The sequence below is a fragment of the Peromyscus maniculatus genome, chromosome 13 (assembly GCF_049852395.1).
Source record: "Peromyscus maniculatus bairdii isolate BWxNUB_F1_BW_parent chromosome 13, HU_Pman_BW_mat_3.1, whole genome shotgun sequence".
Classification (NCBI taxonomy): domain Eukaryota; kingdom Metazoa; phylum Chordata; class Mammalia; order Rodentia; family Cricetidae; genus Peromyscus; species Peromyscus maniculatus.
Genome location: NC_134864.1, coordinates 4511863 through 4536852, shown reverse-complemented (window position 1 = coordinate 4536852; position 24990 = coordinate 4511863). Strand labels below are relative to the sequence as shown.

Here is a 24990-nt window from a genome sequence, read left to right as displayed (position 1 = left end):
AGCTACACAAAGAAACCCTGTCTCAAAAAAAAAAAAAAAAAAAAGAGTGGGGATACCCAATGATTGCTGCCTTTGTAAAAAGGAAAAATCTGAACACAGACACACTCCCAGAGATAACATCATGTGAAGATTAAGGCAAACACTAGAATGATGTGTCAAAAAGCCAAAGAATGTCAAAGATTGCCAGCAACCTCCTGAAGCTAGGAGAGGGAGAGATGAACAGATTCTTCACAGCCTTCAGGAGTCAACTCTGCCAACACCTGGACATCAAGCTTCTAGCTTCCAGAGCTTTGAGCAGTAAATTTCTGTTGTAGAAGCCTTCAGAGGTACACTAGACCCTCCATACTCACAGGTTCTACCTTGTTGGATTCAACCAACACAGACTGAAAAGAATCAAGAAAAATAGGCTGAATATACATAAACTTTTTTCCTTGTCATTATTCCTTAAACAATATAAGGATTGCTTGATATTATAACTAAACTAGAGGTGATTTCAAAGAGGATACACATAGGTCACAAGCAAATGCACTGTTCCATCTAACAGACTTTAGCATCATTAGAAACCTCCAGGCTCCTGGAGCTACAGAAACTGAGACAGGGATGGAAAAGTGGCTCAGAAGTTAAGAACACTGTTGCTCTTGCAGAGTTCAGTTCCCAGCACCCATCTAGTGGCTCACAACAATCTATAACTCCAGCTCTAGAAGACCCATCACCCTCTTCTGAACTCCATGGACATCAAGTGTGCAAGTGGTGAACATACACACACACACACACACACACACACACACACACAATAAATAATCTAGAAGGGAAAAGAAAATGAGAGGTAACTATACTTTGTTATAAATGTATTCTGTTAGCAGCAAATTAATCTACCACCATAATCAGGCTCAGGAGATCCAATGAAAACCTCTATCTCAACAACTTTTCCAAAATGGAAAGAAAGTCTAAATACCTAGGACTCAAAATAGTCTATTAGCAGGCCCTCATTATTAAAAACAGACTAAAATCTAAATAGTTTTAAAAAAATCTCTTTTGGATTAGTTCTCAGGTAACCTTACCTATGGTCATTATTAGAAGATGCTTAAGCAAAAATAAAGAAACAAATGCAAATTTTTATGTGTACTGAAGGTGGTGTTTCAACAAATAAAAGATTTCTCACTAAATGATACTAAACAATAGCTCTACAAGTGAGAGAAATTAATCTGGTTCTTAGCTACTCCCTACTTCCCACCAAACCAGATAAGTGACCAGGAAGAATAGCAACAGTTTTAACTGCAAGAGACTAAAATAGCTAAGTATTGAATACATGGTCTACCATAAACAAATACAAAGGCAAATACCTTATTTCCTGTGTTAAACTATTCCAAAGCACAGAAGAAAATGAAAAACTTGGGGCTAGGAAGATATTCTATTAGTAAGTGTCTGTCATACAAGCATGGGTACCTGAGTTCCAATCCCGAGGACCCATGTGGGGAACAAAAGAAAACTGGATACAGCTACATGCATCTTAACCCTAGTGAGGGTGGAAGAGATGGAAGGACGCCCCCCCACAACAGTGAGAGACCCTGTCTCAAAAGATGAGGTAGAGGAGATGAAGAGATGTCTCTGCAGTAAAGAGTTCGCTGCTCCTCGGAAGGATCTACGTTCCATTCCCAGTACCCATGTGGTGGGTCACAATACCATCTGTAACTCCAATTATAGAGGATCAGACATCCTCTATTTTTTAGTCTCCACAGGCACTGCACACACTTGGTACAAAGACATACACTCAGGCAAACAATTATCCATATAAAATAAACATAAAAATAAGCAAATCTCTTAAAAATACATATCTTTCAAAAACAGTAAGCATAGTACTTAATGGCATAAATACAGCATTATCACTGAATTCAGAATGTAATTTAAATTTTAAGACTTTTTGTTGTTGTTGTTTTGTTTTGTTTTCAAGACAGGATTTCTCTGCATAGCCTTGGCTGTCCTGGAACTCACTCTTACAGACCAAGCTGACTTGGAACTCAGAGATCCTCCTGCCTCTGCCTCCTGAGTGCTAGAATTAAAAGTGTACACCACCACTACCTGGAAAATTTTAAAACTTTTTTTTTTTTTTGGTATTTCGAGACAGGGTTTCTCTATGTAGCTTTGCGCCTTTCCTGGGACTCACTTGGTAGCCCAGGCTGGCCTCGAACTCACAGAGATCCACCTGGCTCTGCCTCCCAAGTGCTGGGATTCAAGGCGTGTGCCACCACCGCCCAGCTCTAAAACATTTTTTTTTTTTTTTTTTTTTTTTTTTTTTTTTTTTTTTTTGGTTTTTCGAGACAGGGTTTCTCTGTGTAGCTTTGCGCCTTTCCTGGAACTCACTTGGTAGTCCAGGCTGGCCTCGAACTCACAAAGATCCTCCCGCCTCTGCCTCCCGAGTGCTGGGATTAAAGGCGTGCGCCACCACCCCCGGCAAAACATTTTTAAATGACCTAAAAAATAACAAATTCTGCTCTTGACCAAAAAGATTCAACATTAAAAAGAAACAGATGACAAATTAGTCATACTAAGAAAGTCAGTGTGCACAGTTCTAATCACGTCTTTTAAAAAAAAATAGAAACTGAAAAGTTCAAACTGAAGATCAAATACAAGGGAAAAACTAATTAAAAAGTAGTTAAGTCTACATTTCTTTTCTTGAATCAAGGGCTTGTCTCAAACCCAGGACAGTCCTCCTGTCTCAGCCCCTAAGTGCTGAGACTTCAGTTGTGAGCCACCACACAAAACTAAGTAGACATTCTCCAAAGGGAAAAATACTTATATTGTGATGGACTATGTGGTCCAAGTATAAAGAAAATACAAAATTCAGGTTACCTCACAAAGGAGAAGGAAGAGGTGGCATTAAGAAGAGAGGCAAAGAGCCTTCAGTTACAGTGATTTCTTAAAGCAGTACCTGTACCTGGGTACTCTATCAGAGATACCTTATACATGTTTGGGTTTGTTTGTTTTTGTATGTTTGTTTGTTTGTTTGTTTGTTTTGTAACTTCTCAGTTATAAACCCATAGTTTAAAACAAACAAGACTGTACATGCAATGACACTCATGGTCTTAATTCTAGACTCAGTCTTTCACTACTGTGACGTCCTTCTAAGGAACCACCTGCAGATCCATGGGGACAGTGTTGGGAGACAACAAGGAGCAATGTACTCTCTGATCAAACACAAGCCGGTGACAATCACCTCAGACACCAGCAAAGATAATGCTTGCCTGAATATACCACAACAGAAAGATCTGTAAAAGCAATTAGAAGCACTGCATGAATGCTGCGATTTTAACAGTAAAATGTTTTTCATTGATTATTTTTAACTGACCAAAAGTCAATGAAACCTCATCTCTCAATTCCGAGATGAGAGTGAGTCTACCCCATCCCTGCAGTGTCACTGTCAGCTCTGCTGGTGGAGGGCACCTGGCTGTGAGCAAAGACAGCACTGCACGTGTTCCTCCTCCTACCAAGTCAAAGACAGCACTGCACGTGCTCCTCCTACCAAGTCAAAGACAGCACTGCACGTGCTCCTCCTACCAAGTCAAAGACAGCACTGCACGTGCTCCTCCTACCAAGTCAAAGACAGCACTGCACGTGCTCCTCCTACCAAGTCAAAGACAGCACTGCATGTGCTCCTCCTCCTACCAAGTCAAAGACAGCACTGCACGTGCTCCTCCTACCAAGTCAAAGACAGCACTGCACGTGCTCCTCCTACCAAGTCAACGACAGCACTGCAGTGCTCCTCCTACCAAGTCAAAGACAGCACTGCACGTGCTCCTCCTACCAAGTCAAAGACAGCACTGCACGTGCTCCTCCTACCAAGTCAAAGACAGCACTGCACGTGCTCCTCCTACCAAGTCAAAGACAGCACTGCACGTGCTCCTCCTACCAAGTCAAAGACAGCACTGCACGTGCTCCTCCTCCTACCAAGTCAAAGACAGCACTGCACGTGCTCCTCCTACCAAGTCAAAGACAGCACCGCACGTGCTCCTCCTACCAAGTCAACGACAGCACTGCAGTGCTCCTCCTCCTACCAAGTCAAAGACAGCACTGCACGTGCTCCTCCTCCTACCAAGTCAAAGACAGCACTGCACGTGCTCCTCCTACCAAGTCAAAGACAGCACTGCACGTGCTCCTCCTACCAAGTCAAAGACAGCACTGCACGTGCTCCTCCTACCAAGTCAAAGACAGCACTGCACGTGCTCCTCCTACCAAGTCAAAGACAGCACTGCACGTGCTCCTCCTACCAAGTCAACGACAGCACTGCACGTGCTCCTCCTACCAAGTCAAAGACAGCACTGCAGTGCTCCTCCTACCAAGTCAAAGACAGCACTGCACGTGCTCCTCCTACCAAGTCAAAGACAGCACTGCACGTGCTCCTCCTACCAAGTCAAAGACAGCACTGCACATGCTCCTCCTACCAAGTCAAAGACAGCACTGCACATGCTCCTCCTCCTACCAAGTCAAAGACAGCACTGCACGTGCTCCTCCTACCAAGTCAAAGACAGCACTGCACGTGCTCCTCCTACCAAGTCAAAGACAGCACTGCACATGCTCCTCCTCCTACCAAGTCAAAGACAGCACTGCACGTGCTCCTCCTACCAAGTCAAAGACAGCACTGCACGTGCTCCTCCTACCAAGTCAAAGACAACACCGCACGTGCTCCTCCTACCAAGTCAAAGACAGCACTGCACATGCTCCTCCTCCTACCAAGTCAAAGACAGCACTGCACGTGCTCCTCCTACCAAGTCAAAGACAGCACCGCACGTGCTCCTCCTACCAAGTCAAAGACAGCACTGCACGTGCTCCTCCTCCTACCAAGTCAACGACAGCACTGCACGTGCTCCTCCTCCTACCAAGTCAAAGACAGCACTGCAGTGCTCCTCCTCCTACCAAGTCAAAGACAGCACTGCACGTGCTCCTCCTACCAAGTCAAAGACAGCACTGCACGTGCTCCTCCTCCTACCAAGTCAAAGACAGCACTGCACGTGCTCCTCCTCCTACCAAGTCAAAGACAGCACTGCACGTGCTCCTCCTACCAATTCAAAGACAGCACTGCACGTGCTCCTCCTACCAAGTCAAAGACAGCACTGCACATGCTCCTCCTCCTACCAAGTCAAAGACAGCACTGCACGTGCTCCTCCTACCAAGTCAAAGACAGCACTGCACGTGCTCCTCCTACCAAGTCAAAGACAGCACTGCACATGCTCCTCCTCCTACCAAGTCAAAGACAACACTGCACGTGCTCCTCCTACCAAGTCAAAGACAGCACTGCACGTGCTCCTCCTACCAAGTCAAAGACAGCACTGCACATGCTCCTCCTACCAAGTCAAAGACAGCACTGCACGTGCTCCTCCTACCAAGTCAACGACAGCACTGCACGTGCTCCTCCTACCAAGTCAAAGACAGCACTGCACATGCTCCTCCTCCTACCAAGTCAAAGACAGCACTGCACGTGCTCCTCCTACCAAGTCAAAGACAGCACTGCACGTGCTCCTCCTACCAAGTCAAAGACAGCACTGCACATGCTCCTCCTACCAAGTCAAAGACAGCACTGCACGTGCTCCTCCTCCTACCAAGTCAAAGACAGCACTGCACGTGCTCCTCCTACCAAGTCAAAGACAGCACTGCACATGCTCCTCCTACCAAGTCAAAGACAGCACTGCACGTGCTCCTCCTACCAAGTCAACGACAGCACTGCACGTGCTCCTCCTACCAAGTCAAAGACAGCACTGCACGTGCTCCTCCTACCAAGTCAAAGACAGCACTGCACATGCTCCTCCTACCAAGTCAAAGACAGCACTGCACGTGCTCCTCCTACCAAGTCAACGACAGCACTGCACGTGCTCCTCCTACCAAGTCAAAGACAGCACTGCACATGCTCCTCCTCCTACCAAGTCAAAGACAGCACTGCACGTGCTCCTCCTCCTACCAAGTCAAAGACAGCACTGCAGTGCTCCTCCTCCTACCAAGTCAAAGACAGCACTGCACGTGCTCCTCCTACCAAGTCAAAGACAGCACTGCATGTGCTCCTCCTCCTACCAAGTCAAAGACAGCACTGCACGTGCTCCTCCTCCTACCAAGTCAAAGACAGCACCGCACGTGCTCCTCCTACCAAGTCAAAGACAGCACTGCACGTGCTCCTCCTACCAAGTCAAAGACAGCACTGCACGTGCTCCTCCTACCAAGTCAAAGACAGCACTGCACATGCTCCTCCTCCTACCAAGTCAAAGACAGCACTGCACGTGCTCCTCCTACCAAGTCAAAGACAGCACTGCACGTGCTCCTCCTACCAAGTCAAAGACAGCACTGCACATGCTCCTCCTCCTACCAAGTCAAAGACAGCACTGCACGTGCTCCTCCTACCAAGTCAAAGACAGCACTGCACGTGCTCCTCCTACCAAGTCAAAGACAGCACTGCAGTGCTCCTCCTACCAAGTCAAAGACAGCACTGCACGTGCTCCTCCTACCAAGTCAAAGACAGCACTGCACGTGCTCCTCCTACCAAGTCAAAGACAGCACTGCACATGCTCCTCCTACCAAGTCAAAGACAGCACTGCACGTGCTCCTCCTACCAAGTCAACGACAGCACTGCACGTGCTCCTCCTACCAAGTCAAAGACAGCACTGCACATGCTCCTCCTCCTACCAAGTCAAAGACAGCACTGCACGTGCTCCTCCTACCAAGTCAAAGACAGCACTGCACGTGCTCCTCCTACCAAGTCAAAGACAGCACTGCATGTGCTCCTCCTCCCAAGCAGAAGAGGAAAACCCCTGAGCTCTGTCCTCCACACTGCGCACTCCTTCATTATTACAGTAGAAGGCCACACACTGGGGCTGAAGAGATGTCTCCATAGATAGGAGAATTAGCTGCTCTTCCAGAGGAACTGGGTTCTATTCCCAGCACCCCCATGGCAGCTTACAACTATCTGTAACCAGGATTCCAGGGATCCAGTGCCCTCTTCTGGTTTCTGAGGGCACCGCACACACGGTACACAGACATAAGCAGCAAAAACAACCGCAGCAAAAACAACACCTAAAAAATGTTTAATTGTTAATGGAAAGAAAAAGCAGCTACCCAATGACCACTGACTCTATAGCTGAAGTCAGATTCTAAGTACCTGTGATAGTGGGATAGTCTTTGGGTATAGGAAATTGACTGCTGAGATAATCAGTAAATGAATTAGCATAAAGTATGCTGACTTCTTTGGAAGGAATTTTATGGACACAGATTCAAGACTTCTCATACAATAAACAATTCAATCACAAGCACTAATAAAGTAACTAAGTAACAGTAAGAAAACACACTATCAATCAATCAATGAACCTGTGAATTAATTATGTGCAAGACTATACTAAGTAATGAAGGCAAATTTTAAAAGATGCCTGCCCGGGATCAGACTCATACAGTAGCTAAAGACATACAAAAGACTGTTTTGAAGCCAGAAATTAAAACAAAACACCTTCCACAGTTCAGTCCAACTCCCTTGTCATCTGCTTCCCACAGCCACGCCCAATCAAATACATGCCCACTTCTCCAAGTCCATACACTGCAGTTCACACTCGCCTTGCCCCACCCACCCCACCCACCCCCTCAGATGCTTCTCTCACACTAGAGGCCTGCAAAACTTCCTGACTTCCAAAGCTCAAAACACTTCCTGCATCCTTGGAAGTCTTTTGTAAACAGCATGACCCTGTGTGCTCTTTCCAAGTCCTCTCTGAGGAGGTACCTTCCCTACTCTGTCTCCTGTTTTATTCCTATACTTATCTGTCTTGCTAGAATCAAGTTATACAACTAAAAAACCTAAATTGAAATCTGAACGATTAGCTATCTGACCCTGACCAACTCCAACTACCCACTTTCCCTAAGCTCCAGCTCCTGAACATACGAAGTGAGGAAGTCACCACCACGAGTGCGCTCTCCTTACTGAATCACAGCTGTGGGTTCAGGAGAGGGAGTGTGAAGGAAAGACTCCGAGTGGACGTGCCTCGGAAGGACAACAAAGAGCATGCAAGTTGCAGCTGTTCACACTACACTCTACGTCCTTAATGAGCCAGAGGAAAAGCCAACATATTAAGAAAAGACAAGAAAAATATTCAAGGTCAATGAAAGGAATAACCAAAGTTCAACCAAAAAGAAACGGGTATCATGAAAACAAAAAACAAAAAACCTTCCCACACTAGACCAGACAGAAACACTAATAAATACTGAAAGCACATAGGAAAAAATACCAACTGTATACAAACTAACAGAAAACTGAAGGAAAGGGACCATTTCCCAACGCATCAGGGCTCCCCACACTACTAGCAAAATAAAAAGAAGATTTTAAAAAAACCCTTTCACCCTGGCCCTGTGAATAAAATCCAAAGACTAGAAAGAAAAGCTGGGGGCTTATGAACTGACAGCATTGAACTGAGAGATGGAAGGACAGAGAAATGTGAAACACTCACTTCAAATCTATGAATGGCCAAAAGGCCAACAGCAGAGTAAACGGTGGTTGCCAACAACAGGAAGAAGAGAATGAATTGCTCTAGAGACCTGAGACACTTCATTCAACAGTGACCACCACTCAACAACTGTACACCAGAAATGACTAGAACTAGGGATGGATGCCAGCACGTGCAAGTCGGAAGTCATCCTCGGGTGTTATTGCTCAGAAACTGTCTGTCCTGGTTTTCACTTGGGAGGGACTGGTTGTTGTTTCCTTTTGTTCTGAGATAGCCTCTCTCTGGGACCCGGGGCTCACAGATTAGGCTTGACCAGTAAGCCGCAAGGATACTTCTGTCTTCTCAGCACTATTAGGACAAGCACATGCCACCAGTCCGCTTTTTACGTGAGTGCTGGGAATATGGTCCCCATGTGCGGCAAACACTTAGCCAACTAAGCTAATTCTCCCATCCTGACAGTAAGCTTTACACCATGCCTTTTACTACTTTTTTCAAAGGAGTTTAAAAAAAAAAGCACAAAAACTGGTTCCCGAGTAGTACGGATTCAAAATATTTCTCACCAACTGCCCCCAATGCCTATTTTAATCCCTAAAATTCTTTTTTATTCACAAGTAAAAGAAAAATGGGTACATATTTCTAGTGGGCCATGGGAGCTTCTCCAACTACAATACAGCTCGAGGGCGGGGCAGGGGGATGGCTTAGCAGGAAAATGCACTTGTCCCAAAGCCTGACAACCTGAGTCAACCCCCGGGGCCCACCTGGTAGGAGGAGACTCCTACATGTTGTCCACAGACCTACACACACACACACACACACACACACACAAATAAATTCAAATTTAGATTTTAATTAAAATGTACAAAATGAGCATAGGGAGCAAGTTGGAAGAGCAAAGGCTGAGAACACAATTCAAATGCTAACTGGTGGCAGAAACACAAAGCAAACTATTCAGGCACAAGCATACTGTGTCATCCCCATGCTACACACAGCCTAAGTCCCTAAGTAAAACCTTCATAGAGGCTTCTCTTTATTCAAAGCACAAAGAAAAATTCAGCTGCCCACAAGGCCCAGCACAATCTGGCCCCATTCCACTACTCCAGCCCTCTGTCCTACCAGATTGTTCCACATGCCTCCAGCTCCCTTCTAAAGCTGTACCTAGCGTCGCTGGTCCTCTCCTGCCCACCCTGCCATCCCAGGGTCTCTGCCCTGCTGACCAATCGCACTGAAGCACTTCCTTTCCTATGCATCCTGAGTATCTCCATTCATAGATTATCATGTGTGACTTCTCTTAACACATCACGACTGCAGCTTAACATCTATGTGGTTACTGGATGGTCATCTGCTAAAAACAGGATTATGTCTGTATTCAATCTCAATTCCACAGCCAAGCACAATGCCTGGGACCAGGTGGACATTCTGATATCTGTTTAATAACTAGATTAAACAATATAATATCTACAGGAAAGCAATAAAACATCCTAAAAGGTCTTAAAAGTTTATTCATCTTCATAATTGTATCTTTGGTGGATCTGCAAAGCAATAGCCTAAAATCCTTATCTGAACTGCTAATGTCTTTCCGAGACTTAAGTCAAGTGCTCAGCATCAAAGACTGATAAGCTACACACACACACACACACACACACACACACGCACGCACGCACGCACGCACGCACGCACGCACGCACGCACGCACGCACGCACGCACAGGCACACACGGAGCACACCACAGGTAAAACATAGTACCTGGTTGCTGAGTAACCATTGTTTTCATTGTCTCCTGACACAGTGCCTGCTACATATGAAACACTCAAGAATATCAGTCAAATAAAGAGTAAAATTTCACAAGCCTCTTAAGTACACACTAAACAGTAACTCTACTTCAACCGGTGTGTTTTACATAAACATAAGACCGACTGCAGAAGCAAAGATCTCTAACGGCAAAGCCTGTTTTAGATCTCAGGAAAAACACCAGAGATTTGTGCATGGTATGTTTTGAAAGAAATGGATCAGAATCAAGTGACTTTAGAATTTTCAAAATGAACTAAAGAACACTATATGTAAATATTTCCCAAGCCCTAAGGAATATGAGAAATTGTTTAGTTCGTTCAGTCCCCTCCAATAACAAATAAAAAACGTATCTATACTTTGGAGGCAAATCAACTATTATTTCATCCATAAACATATTCCTGAAAATACCAGCCTACATTCATTTCTCCAGCTTCTAGCCTACTACACAGCACTTAATACCTATCACACACTTTGCATTTAACTAAATGTCATCTTATTGCTTCCCAATGGGGCAATGTGTACAATCTCGTCACGCTGCGGGTGCTTAACACTAACTGAAATGAAATGACAGAGGTTTGAATGGTGAATCTTAGTAAGTCCCTGCATTTTACTCCTAAAAATTCCACAAACTATTCACACCTCTGTTTCCACTCCATCATCGTTATATTAAGTACAGCCAGGAGTTACCAACAAGGTCTCAAGTTTTCTTAGTACCTCGTGTCCAGACTCAAAAGGAGGTTTTCGGTGCCACTGTATCTTTTGAAGTGTACGTCAGAGACATATTAACACCAGCCCCTACTCCAGCTTAGTCAATTTTACTGAAAATTTTTCTCAAGGTTAGTCAAGTTCCTTCTGTATAAAACTGGAAGCGACAACATCTCCGATACAATACACCAACCAAGCACAGTTCATTGATAACTGGAGAGCTAACTCGCGGGGACCGTCGGTTCGGGGTGTACGATTCCGGGGGTCTACGTGCCCCAGAGAATGGACAAAGTCTATCTGTGGCTTTGGAGAGCTGGGGCCCACAGGGCTGCGGCTCAGCCTCCCTCCCGAGCCAGGCATCTCCATCGGGGCCCGCGAGACCGCGTCCCCGGGTGACCCGAGCCTCGGGAGGCCGCGTCCTCCCGGCCCGCGGCTCCAGTCCCGCCTCCCTCCCCACGCACTGCACGGCGCCACAAAAGGAAGGACCCGCGGGGCGGAGGGGCCCGCGGCCCGGCCGGAGCCGTCGACAGGCGACCAGAGGCGCCTGGCTCGGGCGCCCGGGGAGGCGAGGGCGCACGGCCCGGGCCGCGGAGCGCGGCGCGGCGGGACGGCCGGGCCCGGCGGCCCGGGCGTGCGCAGGGGGAGGGGGCAGGAGCCTCACCGTCGCTCCCCGGAGGCCGGCGCCGCCGCGGACCCGCAGTTGCTAGGGAGAATGCGCTTCCGGGTCACGAGCGAGCGTTCCAGGGAGCGACGGTGGCCGGGTGGGGCCAAGAGCGAAGCGCAGGGCGAGTGGGCGGTGGAGACGGTGGTCGCCGGGGCAGGGCCGTGAGATCGAGCGAGGGGCGGTGCGTGGACCACCCTGCGTGGGCAGCTCACGGCAGGGAGACGGCAACCGAGCCCGCTTTCTGCTCGGGGTCCCTCTCGCAGGGTCTGAACCCACAACCTCGCCGATGTCATTATGCCGGTGCCACCAGGCTTAAGGATGCCCTGGGCTTCCTGTCCTCGCTGGTGAACAGCGCCAGCGCCTTCCTTGTTACGGACTCTTACTCGTCCATCCACTGGCCTATCACTCCTTCCCTGGACACCTGTTCCGGGCTACGTGCATTGTTGGCACGTGGGGCACAGAGCTGTGTAACACCGGCGGGGTCTGCACCCTAGAATGCGCAGGCTGGTGACCAAGGAGGTGACGGTGTCCAGCTCACTGAGATGAGCCAAGAAGCTGTGAAAGCCTGCGTGAGAAAGGCCTGCCTAGGCACAAGAAGGGAAGAGCGAACGGACCTCAACCAAGTGATGGTGGTGGAGGAGGAGGAGGAGGAGGAGGAGGAGGAGGAGGAGGAGGAGGAGGAGGAGGAGGAGGAGGAGGAGGAGGAGGAGGAGGAGGAGGAGTGGTGGAGCCTAGAACATGACGACTCTGTGAACCAAAGAGAAGGAACCCCCAAGGAGCGTCCAGAGAAGCATGAGAGAAGGAAGTTTGTCGGTGAGGGGCTGGTCATCGTTGTCAACCTCTGTGGAGATCGTGTGTCCAGCGGTGCCCATAGAATAATCAAAGTTCAAGAATACAGCTAAATAATACCGTTGAAGTAGAAGGTGCTGGAATGGGGCCCAATTCTGGTGAAGGAGGCCGCTGCATTATTCTAACGTTGAATCAAGAAAAGGCGATATGGCAAACTTCTGGATTTCTTAATTCTTAAAAAGCCCCACTTTGATATAACTTACATGTTTGGTTAAGGAATGAACCAGGGGATCCTTTGGGGTTTTTTTGTTTTTTGGTTTTTGTTTTTTGTTTTTAGCTTTCTCTCAGATCCTTCCAGAACCCTCAGCCAAACTGCCATGTAGGCAAAACTTGCCTATTTAAACTGCAGAGACCAGATAGCAGGGGTTTGGAGGTTCAGTGGATAGAAAGCAGGCCAGCGAATGGGAAACCCAGAAGAGACAGAGAACAAAGGATTGAAACCGTAAAATATGGGATGGGGGTGCTAGAAATGGAAGGTGAGGCTAAGAAAACCAAAACTAAACCCAAGAATCGAATGTCAAGGACAAGAACAAAGGAAGGAGAGCCAAGATCATTAGATTATCCAAGACCTCCTTTTGACTGAACATCTGGCAAGAAGTGTGATAACTGGTGCAAAGGTGACAGGGTGGACATACTACCATGACCTCGTAAGTGGAGTGAGCTTGGCTTCCTCGTGAAGAGCACAGCACACTTTGGAGTGGACCTGGACTAAAAGGCTCGCTCCACATGCCTATCTCTGGTCCATGTACATTCCTCATAGAACAAGCATGTCCATAAGATCTTCTGAAAGATTTAGAAATAATGGTTTCCTCTGGGAAACTGTGACTCTATTCCTGATTGATTTAATCAACTTTCTATGAAAGTAAATCAATTAATTTTTTAAAGTGTGTGGCTGAAGAATATGGGAACCCACAAGGTATGGTCAAGAGGACTGTCTTAATCCATTCTGATTGCTGTGACAGAATACTATAGACTGAGTAGTCTATAAGCAGACTTCCCTAGAGGCTGGGAAATCCAAAATCAAGGCACAAACCTCTTCAGTGTCTGACAGACCCACTTCCTGATTGATAGCCAGCAATCTGCTCAATGTGTCCCCACAAGACAGACAAGACAAGGGAGTTCTCTAAAGTCTATTACAAGACTATCCCATCCATGAAGACTGGTGCCCGTGACCTAATCCCCTATCAATAACTCCATCTCCTAATACTTTCTATCACACAAGGTGTTGGGGATATTGGGACAGAAACAGACATGAATTCTATAGCAAAGGCCTAGGACCAAATCAAGACCAGTTATGGTTTAAAAGTAAGCTACATCGGTTGTTTGGTGAATAACAGGCATAAAGCCAACTCACGATCTAGAAAAGGGAAGGCCTGAATGCATGAGTCGATGAATTCTATCTTGCATATACCTTGTGGTGTATTTACTGAAGGGCCAGGTGATTCACTGAGCTCCATTTAGTTGGGTTTCTGTGGAATGTCAGTGGCGTCATAAGAGATGGGAACTTTTTTATTCTGCACTTCAACATGATAAGCTTCATCTGTGTTTGGTCTCTGGGTGACTGATAGTCCATTAATAATGCAAAATGCCTTGAGAAATGTCTCCCAAGACCCAGCACAAGAGTAGGACCACAGTGGCCATCCCTTGCTGGAATATGTAAAGTGCCACCTACAGCCTCTAGAAGCACACCAATCTGACTTTAGGGGGCATTGTGTCTACATCTTAGTCTTGTCTGCTGGGAAAAAGTACCATAGACTGGGGACCTTAAACAACAGAAACTTACACAGTTCCCAAAGTTGTGAACACCAAGATCAAGGCACTGGCAGATTGTCTGGTCAGGACTGACTTCCTGTTTCTAGTCTTGTCCTGATCAGACAGGAAAAGAGCTCATTAACTTTCTAGCTTCTCATAAAAATACCAATTGCATTCTCAAAGGCCCTTGTGACCCAATCACCTCCCAAAGGCCCCACCTCCCATTATACTGGGACTGGTTTTCAGAATATGAATTTGGAAGACATAAACCTGCAACCCACGAATCTGCTGTTAATCCCTAACTCACTGATGAGTTATGGAGTTGTAAAGAGCTGCTATTGTCCCAGGGCTTCCCAAGTCTACTTAATCTTGGTTCCTAAGCACCACTTCGTCTGCCCAGGACTCTGCTAACATCCTCCCAGGTGTAGAGGGTCCCTGAGTACACTTCCCCTGTCACCACATTCTTAAACATCCTGCCATCATGTGGTCCTAGACGTTGTCTCTTTCTCCTCGCCCAATTCCATTGCCATCAAAGACAGGGAAAAGAGCAGTTACTAAGCAACTTGGGCTCAATTTAAAAAAAAAAAAAAAAAGAGGGGGTGTTGCAACCTCAAAGATGAACCCAGGTGATAAAGACGGGGTGTGCGTATGAACGTGTGGGAGTAAGTGTGTGAAAAACAGTGCAGTGACCAAAACAAACACCACAAGAACTTCAAAGAGATAAGGCAGAAGTTCATTTAGCAATATGATTTCATTGCTGTGTGCATGCTGATCTCCTCACACAGGAAGTAAAGGATCAGGAAATGAGTGTGAACTAGGGTGAAAACTGAAAACATTCCAAGAAGCAAAGTAGAGGAGTGCTTGCTGGCCGGAGGAATCTGGGGAGACTTCAGATGCTGAAGACCATGTATGTGGGCTGCGTGCCTGGGCCAAGAATAATGGGAGAGCAATAAAGAAGGCTCTCATCATCTCACCACCTGGTCCAGCGTCCTCACAGCAGCACCTAGACCCACCCAGACCACTACTTCCAGCCGGAAGCCATACTCTGTATTCTGGTTTTGTTCTTGCTTTACTTTAAATTTACATGATTGGTTTTTTCTTTCTAGTATTGGGTTTCTCTTTTCCTTAATTTTTAGAATATAAATCCTACTAAAACATTCCTTTTTTTAAAAAAATTCATGAGTCTTATTGCTTTACTATCATGTTCTCTTTTTATCTTATAGTTCCCATTTAAAATTTTGCTGGAGAAATAGCTCAGCTGTTAACAGCACTGGCTGCTCTTCCAGAGGACCAGAGTTCTCAGCACTCAGGGTGTGTCTCCCAACTGTCTGTAGCTCCAGTCCCACTGTGAATCTAACACCCTCTTCTGACCTCTGTGGGTACTGCGTGCACATGGTGTTAACATACATGCAGGCAAAATACCCATACACACAAGATAAAAAAAAAATTAAATGAAAAACAAATAAATATAATTTCCATCTTCTAACTATTTTTTTGTTTTTCTTTTTTGTTTTTTGAGACAGGATTTCTCTTTGTAGCTTTGGTGCCTTTCCTGGAACTCACTCTGTAGCCCAGGCTGGCCTCGAACTCACAGAGATCCGCCTGCCTCTGCCTCCCGAGTGCTGGGGTGGTGGCCTTCTTCTAACTATTTTAACTATCAAGTTATCATATTTTTAATTTTCGAATTGTGTGTATGGTGTGTGTAAGATGAAAGTTTCAGGAGCTGGTTCTCTTCTCCCACCTTGTTGGGACAAGGTTCTCTTATTTTTGAATGATGCTCCATACTCCAGGCTAGCTAGCCCGAGAACTGGCTGGTGCTCCTTCTCGCCTCCCATCTCACCACAGGAGTACTAGGATTACAGATGTTCACCTCTGCATCTGGCTTTTTACATGGGTTCCCGGGATAAAACTCGAGTGGTCAGGTTTGCACAGCAAAAACTTTTACCAACTGAACCTAATTTTCTCATTATTTGTTCAGTATATTGTTCTTTTTAGAAGGTCTCTTACTGGTTTTTTGTTGTTTTGTTTTGTTTTTAGTGCTTCTTAGTGCTCCACTTCTTTTTTAATTTCATGCACAATGCTTTAAACATGGATTTCTGAGGCCAGCCTGAGCTACACCACGAGACCTAGTCTCTAAAGAAAGGGCTTCATTTCTATTCTCTCTCAACATCCTGTTTTATCTCTCTCCTGTCTCTCTAGTGCATCTCTTTCGCTTCTGAATGTTCTCTTTCAGTCACAGACATGTCTCACCAGCTCCAAGTGGCACCTAATAACTGTTACACTTGAGAGAGAGAAGAATGACATAAAATCCACAAAACCCAGACTGCTGCCGGGGACTTTGCTGCAGAGAAGAGGCTTCATTAAAAAGACTTTACTTTTCTTCTGCTCTTCTCCACTGCCAGATCCCGGCTCCATCTGGAGATAATTTAACAAAAGGAGCCTGTTGAGGTGCAGAGTCGTTGGCACAGCTAAACGATGTAACAGCCCTCAAAGCAGGGGGAGCAAAGCTTCGGGGTTAAATCCAACTCCCCTGTTTGCTCCCTGGGAGCCACTTACTCCCTGTGTCATCTTGGATGAGTTACTCCACATCTCCGAGTCGCCGTTTTCCTTCCCTGTAGAACGTGGATGATCATAGTAAAATATCTCATACTGTTACTATAGAAGATTTAAATGAGCTAATAGATGTAAAACATGTATAATGGTGCCTGGTACATAGTAAATATACCATTAGCATTTGACACAAAGCTATTCTAAACGGTGGCCACTCTTGGGAGTGTAAACTGGCTATGTGTCTTATGAATGGCGGTCCTAACAACAGGGGTAGCGTTTATATTGCTGTAGCAGGCCACATAGTTTGCCAAACCTCTTCTGGCACCACAAACATATGGAACACCAGCTGTTTTGTGATCACTTACCTAGGAAGCCTTGCTGGGAGCAGGGGTGAGTGTGTGCCAGCAAGCGTATATGTTATGGTGGCCAAGAGGGAAATGTAAATGAAGAATTAGTCTCCCTTTGCAATCATCAATGCTGACTATGTCTTGGCCTTCTAGAATTCTACACAGGAAACATTTGATTGTCTGAAGTCAGCCTCTGAATTGGGCTAGAGGCCTGGTCAGCTGAGCCGGGAAAAAAACTCACACAGTAGTGTTATCACTACTGGGGACTATGATGTTTTAAGAATGAGGGTGTACATGAGAATTCTCAGGGCAGGGGTTGTAGAAGGAGCATAGGTAGGAAGAAGTGGTGACTTCATCCAGAATAGCCTGACCTCTCCACAGATACACCCATCCTAGTGGGAGGAGCAGGAGTATAATGTACAGACATAATAAGAAGTAATGACCATATTTTAAAATACCTCACTGAGGGGCAGCGAGACGCCTCAGGGGGTGAAAGCACTTCCCCCAGGCCTGACAACGTGACTTTGATCTTCAGGACCCACATGGTGGAAGGAGAGAAACTTTCCACACGGTATCCTTTGACATGCATGCACACGCGCGCACGCGCGCGCGCGCACACACATACACACACACACACACACACAACTAATTTTGATTTTTTTTTAGCTGAGAAAAAATTTCCTAGCAAACCAAGATAATTTGATTGAGGGGTATTTGTAGAAGTAAGTTTTTAAAAACTTGAACCTATGTATAAGAGAAAAAATGCTTTTTAGTTAAAACGTGTATGAGAGTGAACACGGGATGTTTTAGTTTAGATAATTGAAGACAGTGAGTAAAGCTCCAGGAAATTAGGTTCAGAAATGTTACATTTGATCTCTAAATGAATCTCAAAAATAGCATCTATTAGAACCCCTGTGTTAAGTTTAAACGAAAGCCAAGAATTTTATGAACTGAGAAAATATCAGATAACACAATTACAACAATTATAAGATTACATGTAAATGGACTAAATTCTCCTACTTAAAAAAAAAAAGCAGAAACACAGACTGAATTTAAAAACAGAATTCACATCTATGCATCTTATAAAATGTGTATTTCAAAAAGGGAGAGAAGTGGAAACTTGGCTCAGATAAACTACACTTATACAAAAGCAAGCCTCGCGTGTGCCAGCTTGACGGTCTTCGCCCCAGGATTCCAGCACACCTCGGCGGCGGCGTGCACAGAACACCAGAGCGAGAATCCTATAGTGGTCAATGTGCATGAGACGCTCCACCCAGGGGAGAATTCTTCTTCATCCAACGCCAGAAAGAGGACCAAAGACGACAGGTCACCTGGTGTTTGTGCAGCCGGGGGACTGGAAGAAAGGGGGTGCTCACAGTGTCTGCCACTTGGCCAAGGGCAGCCGTGCCCTGCGGGTTCTCAGCAGAAGGAGCACCAACAGGGGAAGGGCGCTGTTGGAGCATGCTGGTATCAGTTCCCAACAATACTCCATTCATGAGCCTCAAACGCAGGCTTTGCCCCAGCACCGCTGAGGAATCACCAGCAAGCTCCCACACCTCATGGCCTCGGCTTCTTCCGCTGCAGAAAGCTACGGGAGAGACCATCCCAAAGGAGAACAGGCCGGGAAAGGAGAGCTTTCCCCAAAAATAACTATCATTATTTCAGTAACAATTATGCCATTACAAAAATTAATTCGTTTTGAAAACAAAGATATTCTTATTAGACACTATCAAGTCATAAACATTCACCTACACCCCAATTAGAGTACAAGACAATAAAATTAGAGAGAACACCAGAATGCCATGTGCCTCCACGTGACAAGATGTAAGTGGAAGAAAGTCTCTAGAAGTGGACACCCGAGTTACAAGGCTGCAATGTATACATCCATATTTTAAAAACAAAAATGATAGCAGGCACACAGTTAAAGTTGTGATGAAGAAATATTTATATCTTTAAATACTATAGTAACAAGAAAAAAGGGACAAAACAATGGGATCTACATCTTAAAGACATGAGTTTAAAGGAAGAGTAATAGATATAAAATCAAACAGATTAGAAAAGAGATGGTTTAATATGCAAAATGAGATTTAAAACTTCATTACAGACAGCAGTAGCACAGTGGCACATGCCTTAAATCCTAGCACTTGGGAGGCAGAGGCAAGCAGATCTTTGTGAGTTCAAGACCAGCCTGGTCTCCATAGTGAGTTCCAAGACAGACCAAGCTGCATAGTGAGACCTTGTCTCAAAAAGCAAACAACAACACTTCGTTACAGGGAGTTCCTGCTGCCTTGTGCAGTCCCTGTGAGTGGCCATGACATTCAGCTGGGTCTGTCCACCTAAGTCTGCAACTTTTCCTATTTCCTGTCTCTTTCAGATGCGGGCCAAAGCACAAGCATGCTTTTCCTGGCACTCGGGCTTCCTCGCCCTTTCTCTAAAGCTCCCCTCTCCTACCATGTGGTCGTTTGGCTGCCGCAGCTGACCTATACACCTGCCTATCTCCAATGACATGGCCTTTTCCTTCCTTCTCATTAGACTGAAGGAGAAACTAAAAATACATGTGTATGTTTACCACCACCCAGAGACAGACAGACAGACACCTTAGCTAATCTTGATTGACAGCATTTAGAATCACCTAGGAGACAACCCCGGGGACATGTCTATGATGGTGTTTCAGAGAGGTCTGGCTGAGGTGAGAAGAGTCATCTTGAATGTGGGCGGCACCATTCTAAGGGCTGTAGTCTCCATCAGAATAAGAAGTCCAGGGAGGAGAAAGCGGGCTGGGCGCCAGCATTCACCTCCCTCTGCTTCCTGACTGTGGATGCAATGAGACCAGCTGCCTCACGCTCCTACGGCTGCACCTTCCCTGCCTCGAATGAGCCAAAATAAACCCTTCCCTAACCTGCTTTTACTGCTGCAAAGAGAAAAGTAACTAACACACAGACATATGTACATTTGGATTGGAATACTTTTCTGAAATTTTTGTGTTGATAATACAATTTATGTAAGACAACTCATCATTTTAAAGTGTACAATCCAGTGCTTTTTAGTGTAGTCCTAACATTGTGTAGTAATGTAATACTTACTACACAACATCGCCACAGTCACTGTAATAACAATACCATAATGCACAAAAAAGTAGCCAAATGTGGTTGACCATTCCTAATCACACAAAGAAAGTTCCCATACCCATTAGCAGTCACTCTCCATTATCCAGTCATCCTTGAAGCTCAAAGCAACTGCCAATCTAATTTCTGTCTCTACAGGTTTTCCTATCTTGGAGTTCACCACAAACAGAATCATGTATTATGTGGTCCCTTGTGACTGGTGCTTTTCACTTAGCATAATATTTTTAAGGTTTGTTCATATTGTAGCACAAATCTACTTAATTTCTTTTTATGACTGAATTGTGTGGATATACCACATTTTGTTTATTTATCATTTTTTGCTAATCACCAACAATGTACTGTGAACACCGACATACATATTTTTGCACAGACATAGTTCTCAATTCTTTCGGTATGTACCTAGCAGTGGAATTTCTGAGCTTTGTAAGTGGATTATATAATAACCGCACCATTTTACATTCCCACTGGTAACATATAAACATTATAACTTCTCCACATAATGACAATATTTTGTATTTTTTAATCTGTATTGATGTATTGTTATTGTGTACAAGTGCATGGTGCGTGTGTGTGCGCGCATGTACAGAGAACAGCTTTGTAGAATCAGTTCTCACCATCTCCATGTCCCTTTACAGAGATCCCAGATTTGAACTCACTTCACCAAGCTTGTGTGGCAAGTATCTTTCCCCACAGAGGCCATAGGACAACTCATGGGGACCAGTTCTCCCCTCCCATCACAGGTCCCCCAGGTCCGCTGCAAAGGTGAACTTAGCAGCTGAGCCATCATTCTGTGGTGGTGGTGGTGGTGTCCTTGGTTGGTTTTTGTTTTTGTTTTTCACAACAATCCTAATGAACTGAGTATCATCTAGCAAAGTGGTGTCTGCCTTCCCTCTTCTCATGAACTTATTTATCAACCTTCTTTGGAGACATTTGCCTCTTCAAGACATTTGCTCATTATTTAGTGCTCTTTGTATTGAATTAAAAGAGTTCGATATCCTAGACATTAGGCTCTTTTTCGAATATTTTCTCCCAATCTGTGGGGAGACTTTTCACTATCTTGTTTGTTTGTTTGTTTGTATTTTGAAACAAGATTTCTCTCTGTGGCCCTGGTTGTTCTGGATCTCTCTGTAGACCAGGCTGGCCTCGAGCTCAGAGATCCGCCTGCCTCTGCCTCCTGAGTGCTGGGATCAAAGGCGTGTGTCATCACAGCCCATTGGCTTTTCACTATCATAATAGTGTCCTTTGATTCTTTTTTTTAATTTTTGGTAACATCTAAAGTATCTGTTTTCTCGTGTTGTTTTGTGTTTCAATATTGTACCTGAGAATCTGTTGCCAAATTCAAAGTCATGAAGATCTCTCCATACTCAAGTGTTTCCTTTTACGAGTTTCATATCATGTCACAATTTTGGTTCTTGATTTGGAGTTGGGTAGATTTTTGTTCTTTGTCTTTTTCTTTTTTTAAGGTGCTGTGAGGTTAAGGGTCCATCTTCAGTCTTTACATGATATCTGGTTACCTAGCACTGCACATTAAAAAGACATTTCTTTTCCTATGATCTTGGCACCCTTGTTGATACTACGTGGCCATGGAGTTATGTGTTTCTTCTGTCTCTCCATTAGACCAACTACTCTGTCTGTCCACCTTAAGCCAGCACCACACTGCCATGACAACAGTGGTCTTGCAGTAAGTGTGCAAATGGAGACGTGGATCTCCCAATGGGATATACTTCACGACCTTAAAAATAATCTCCAGGTTCAAAATCTCGACACATGTCCACCTGTATGTCCACAGTACGATTCCATTTATTTATTTATTTATTTATTTATTTATTTATTTATTTATTCATTCATCCATCCATTTATTCATTTATTTATTTATTCTTCAACAGTGCAATCCCAAAGCATCAATTTAAAACGCACATCTGTTGTGTGACAAAACTTTTTCCACAACAGACCGAAGTCCAGCTTGAGAACAAATTAGTTTTATTGGGGTCACCTACAGGACTATGGGTGTGGGTGACTTACAGGAGCAGAAATGACTCTGGCAGCTGCATCACCAAAGCCCACCCCAGCATGGGTGGCAGCTCACAAAGCTGGGGACCTGGAGCACACCGCACAGCCTGCTGGCAGCTCAGCAGGCTGGAGAGCGTCCTTTCCAAGTGACTCTGTTCTCAGCCTCTTCCAGAAGCTTCTTTGTAGCTTGGCTTCCCTTCCACTATTAGACATGTAGGCTATTCCACATCTTTTGTTGTCATAAACAATACTTAATGAACATGCATGCCATAATCTTTCACAAGTGTTACATTATTTCCTTTAGAAATAATCCCCTTTTTCAAAAATTGTACAGTAGTTAAATAAACTTGTATATAGTAATTACATTCAGTTTTAGTACTATGAATGATGAGGCAATTATGTCTGTATATTTTATTAAACTTCATGTATACTATTTGCATAGACAAACTGAAATCTGTTAATCACAGAATATAAACATTTGTATGGACATTGACCTGTATCAAATATACATTCCACCAATTTAATACTGCTACACAACACCACATTTTTGTCCAAATGAGGCACTATACTTTTAAAAACTATTTTAGTGATTGAAAATGTCTTTCAATAATGAATGAAAAGTTATGCTTTAATTACATGTGTTTATTTTTATTTTTTGATTAATTTTTATTTTATGTGCATGCATATGTTGCCTTGCACATACGTCTGTGCATCACATGTGTGTCTGGTGCCTGCGGAGACCAGAAGAATGTGTCAGATGCCCTGGAACTGGAACCGTAATTGTAAACTGCCATGAGGGAGCTGAGAACCAAACGCAGGTCCTCTGCGAGAGCAGCCAGTGTTCTTAACCACTGAGCCAGCTCTCAAGCCCCTTTAATTATATTTGTATGGTTACTGCATATGTTTTGACATCTGCATACTAGACAAATATTTTCTCCTGACTGTATCTATTCTTTCCATTATTAATACCCCGCTGTCTTCTAAGGCCTTCAATCCTCTTTATTCCTAAAGGCTTTTGTTACCAGAATGTCATATTACAGCCAGGCATGGTGACAAACACTTGTAACTTCAGTACTTGGGAGGTGGAAGCAGGAGGCTCAGAAGCTCAAGGTCATCCTCAGCTGCATAATGAGTTCAAGGCCAACCTGGGATACATGAGAACTTGTCAAAAAAAAAAAGTCATGTTGCAAATTAAAACCACAATAAGATTACCTCATAGCTGTTACAATGCCGATTAGCACAAAGGCAAGCAGGAAGGATTGGCGAGCATGTGGAGAAAAGAGAGCCCTTAAACATTAGTGAGGGAATGTAAATCAGTTCAGCCATTGTGGAAAACCTGGAATTTTCTCAAGAAATTATACACTGATCTACACTATGATCCAGCAATTCCACTTCTGCATATCTATCCAAAGGAAATGAAATCAGTATGTCGGAGACATCTGCTTTCCCATGTTAACTGCAACGTTATCCACAACAGCCAAAATATGGAGCCAATATAAATGTCTATCATTGGGAAATGCATAAAGGAACTAGTGGAGGTGGGGCAGGAGTATGAATGAACTTAGAAGGGCCCGAAGATACGGTCTTCCTTTCTAGACATACCCCCAGTGGCCCACTTCCTACCTTTCGCCATCTCCTGTCTTTCACTGACTCCCAATAATTCCAATGTATTAAGAATCCATCAAGGGATTAATCTATTGTCGAAGGCCCTTTCAAGCCCTTCCTGAAAGTTCTAGCTCTGAACACTACCTGAATCGGGGATTGAGCCTTCAGTAAAAGAGCCTTTTGCAGGGACGGGCAACTTCACATCCAAACCATAATGATGTGACGAGTTGCCACGAAGACTTTCAGAAAGAAAGGAATCCTGTTGCTTGCAGTAACTCGCAGACACTGAAAGGGCATTATGCCAGGTAAGAGAGGCACTGAAAGTCAAATAGCTCCTGGGCTCACTTACACACACATCCAAGAAACGGAAGTAGAAATGTGTGGTGGTTACCAGGGGCTGAGTTGTGGTTGGATTGAAAAGATGTTTTCTCAAGGGAAACAACATTTCTATAGACCTGAAAGATGTAAGGCCATCACTGGGGAAGCTAAAGCAGGAGAATGGGGGGTTCAAGGTCTCCTTCAGCTACAGAGTGAGTTGCAGATCAGCCTGGGCTATAATGAGACCCTGTCTTGACAAAAAAAATCAATAGATAGGAAGACTAAGTTTCAGAGACCTGCTGGCCACCACGATGACGGCAGTCGACAGCAGATTGCAGAGTAGAAGAAGGCTGGGAGAATACACTCCAGACCGTCTCACCATAAAATAGGCATGTAAAACAATAGACATATTTGTTAGTTTGATTTAGTCCTTCTACAATGTGTACGCTATTCAAAACATCAATTACACCATAGGTTACAGGCAATTTTTATTTTTGAATTAAAAATTAAAATCTTAAATGAAATGCAGTATCACATTAACCACCTTTCATCACCCTACCCTTGCTGTAATCAATTTCCTTCCCATTTTGTGCTAATTTTGATTTTAATGCACAGAAAGGGAAGGGTAGCCAGAGAATCAGGCTGTGTGTAGAACACTGCTTTTGAAAAATGAAAACCGAAACCAAGCAGGTTTTGGGGGCTTCAAAAGGAGCCTTCAGGGCTGGGACATAGCTCAGTCAGTAAAAGGCTTAGCACATGCATGAGGGTCTAAGTTTGCTCCTCAGAATCCACAGGCAAAAATCAAGACGTGG

General features: G+C 44.7%; 1 protein-coding gene across 7 annotated transcripts in view; it reads right to left on the bottom strand.

Moving 5' to 3' along the window:
• Dis3l2 (DIS3 like 3'-5' exoribonuclease 2) overlaps positions 1-11702 on the bottom strand; it is a 322923-nt gene extending 311221 nt beyond the window's left edge. For 2 of the 7 annotated variants that reach the window (XM_006984206.4, XM_016002732.3), the window contains exon 1: positions 11620-11702. The gene's annotated coding sequence lies outside the window, so the exon portion shown is untranslated. Of the gene's footprint in view, positions 1-184; positions 2059-10967; positions 11409-11619 lie in introns of those variants that run through there. The other 5 variants (XM_076549508.1, XM_042259758.2, XM_076549509.1 and 2 more) reach the window with 5 other exon arrangements.
• Positions 11703-24990: the final 13288 nt, after the last annotated feature.